The sequence below is a fragment of the Sminthopsis crassicaudata genome, chromosome 3 (genome assembly GCF_048593235.1).
Source record: "Sminthopsis crassicaudata isolate SCR6 chromosome 3, ASM4859323v1, whole genome shotgun sequence".
NCBI classification, from domain to species: domain Eukaryota; kingdom Metazoa; phylum Chordata; class Mammalia; order Dasyuromorphia; family Dasyuridae; genus Sminthopsis; species Sminthopsis crassicaudata.
The window spans coordinates 607,628,711-607,631,732 of record NC_133619.1 but is presented as its reverse complement, the minus strand read 5'-3'; positions in this window follow the sequence as shown (position 1 = coordinate 607,631,732).

Genomic DNA, 3,022 nt, shown 5'->3' with positions numbered 1-3,022 from the left:
GGGTGGGGGGGAGAAGGGGAACATTTGGAACACATGGTTATGCAAGGGTCAATGTTGAAAAGTTATCTGTGCATATATTTTGAAAATAAAAAGGTTTAATTAAAAAAAGAACTCATCTCTCTCCTCAAATTATTCCCACCTAAAAACATTCTTATTTCTGTTGAACACCACTGTCTTCCTAATCACTCAGAGTCCCAGACCTCTTTGCTTCTTCCTTCTCATCAGCTGCCAATTTTCTCTCTCATCCACCATCTTTTCTCCATTTCCTTGGTTTAGGTCTGGACTACTGCAATGGCCTTCTAACTGGCTTTTTCTATCTGTAGCTTTTCCCCTCTAGAGTCTGTTTCCTATAGAGCTGTCAAAACAATCTCCCTAATACTATGTCCAAAGAGCAATCAAACTATGCATACCCTGTGATCCAGCAACATCACTACTAGGTCTGTGTCCCAGAGAGATTATAAAAAAGGGGACCACATGTACACAAATATTTATAGCAGCTCTTTGTGATGGCAAAGAACTGGAAATTGAGGAGAAACTCCTCAATTGGGGAATGGCTGAACAAGTTGTACTATATGTATATAGTGGAATACTATTGTGCTCTAAGAAGTGATGAGCAGGCAGATTTCAGAGAAATTTGGACTTACATGAACTGATACAAAGTGAGATAAGTAGAACCAGGAGAACATTGTGCACACCAGCAACAACATTGTACCATAATCAGCTATGAATAACTATAACTCTTCTCAGCAATACAATGATGCAAGATAATTCCAAATGACTCATGATGGAAAATGCCATCTTCATCCAGAGAAAGAACTAGTGAAATCTGAGTGCAGATTGAAGCTTACTCTTTTCACTTTATTTCTTTTATTTTTTTCTTTTAGTCTGTTTCTTTTTTCACAAGGTGACTAATATGGAAATGTTTTATATGATTGCACATACATAACACCAATATTAAATTGCTTACTGTTTTAGGGAGGGAAGATGGTAGATAAGTAGGGAGAAAAAAATCTGCGACTCAAACTTTTTAAAAAATAAATGTTAACTTCAATAATGATACTGTATGAGGATGTATTCTGATGGAAGTGGAAATCTTCAACATAGAGAAGAGCTAATCCAATTCCAGTTGATCAATGATGGACAGAATCAGCTACACTCAGAGAAGGAACACTGGGAAATGAGTGTAAACTGTGAGCTTTTTTTTTTTCTTCCCAGATTATTTTTACCTTCCAAATACAATTCTTCCTTTGCAACAACAACAATAAAATTCGGTTCTGCACATATATATTGTACCTAGGATATACTATAAGATATTTAATATGTATGGGAATGCCTGCCATCTAGGGGAGGGGTTGGAGGGAAAGAGGGGGAAAATTCGGAACAGAAGTGAGTACAAGGGATAATGTTGTAAAAAAAAAAAATTACCTATGCATATGTACTGTCAAGAAAAAGTTATAATTATAAAAATTAATTAAAAAAATAAATATATATTAAAAAATAAAATAAATGTTAAGGGGCAGCTAAGTGGCACAGTGGATAGAGCACCAGCCCTGAAGTCAGGAGGAGCTGAGTTCAAATCTGACACATAACACTTCCTAGCTGTGTGACCCTGGGCAAGTCACTTAATCCTAATCGTCTCAGCCAAAAAATATATTTTTTTTAAATTTATGTGTAATTAGAAATATATGTAATATATTTTTTAAATTTTTAAAATAATATTTCCTAAGGAGCAGGTGTACCTTTTGTCACTCCCCAACTTACAAATTATCTGTGATTCCCTATTTCCTATAGAATAAAATACAAACTCCTTTAGAGAATCAGAAAATTTTAGAATTTAAAGGGACTTCAGAGGCTTTCTCCCCCAATCCATTATGTAAATGAGAGTTTTCTCTATAATAAATCTCCTGGTCTCATGACCCACAGTTTAAGAATCTGGGTTCTAAAGGCTCATCAGGCATTTGTTTGAAGGCCACCAGTGGGAGGGAGCCAACCACTCAGAAGCAGCTCTACTTTTGGATAAAGGCTAAATTTTCTTCTCCGCAATTTTTCTCTCCACCTCCCCTCCTTGAATTGCTCTTGGTTCTGCCCTCTGAGGTCAAGCATCAGTATAACTCTCTCCTTTGACAATCCTCCAAATATCTGAGTTGAGTTGTTACCCTCCCTTTCCTCAACCCCCCTTCCCCCAGTCTTTTCTTCTCCAGGTTAAATATACTGTTTCTTCAACTCTTCATATCAATATTCATACAATGACCACAAAACCCTTCACCGTTCCCATTGTCCTCTTCTGGATTCACTTCAGCCTTCCTGGAATACATTGTCCAGAACAGAGTACGGTATTCTGGAGGTGACCCCACCAAGGCAAGCAGAGTGGAATGGGACATTCATTTCCTTACCTTGAACACTTAACATCACTATTTGTCTTGTCTGCTACATCACAGTTTTCTTCTATTGAACTGGTGGTCTACTAAAAACCTCAGATCCTATTCAGACAAGTGTTTTCCTCACCTTGAACTTATGAAATTGATTTTTTGAACCCTATTGCCTGGGATTCACAGTGTGTTCCTACCTTCCAGTGGAGATTTATTTTCCTTTATTCCATATGAAACACTTTGGGATCTAATCAAAATGGCCTTCTCCCATTCTTAGAATGTCTTTCCTCATCTCAGCCTTTCAGACTTGGAGGACACCTCCTTCATGAAGCCTTCTTTGATTCCCTCCCCTACCGGACTCCTAGACTTTTGGACCGGATTCTCTTTAGTCTCAAATTTTCCCAGAATCCTTTGCTTGGCTCTCTCCTTTCTCCTCTCACATCCAAGCTCACATGTTATTTATCTGCTCTTATGGGTGGAGACTAGGTCATTTTCATCCCTATATCAATTGAGCCCAATGCCACGTACTTAGAAGGAACAAGCTGGGAATCGAGGCGGCTTCAGCCCTTAGGAATAGGGAGTGGAGTTCAAAAGTATGGTGAGACTGCCACCTGCTGGCCACCCTGTGGCCAAGGCAGCTGTGACCAGGCTAA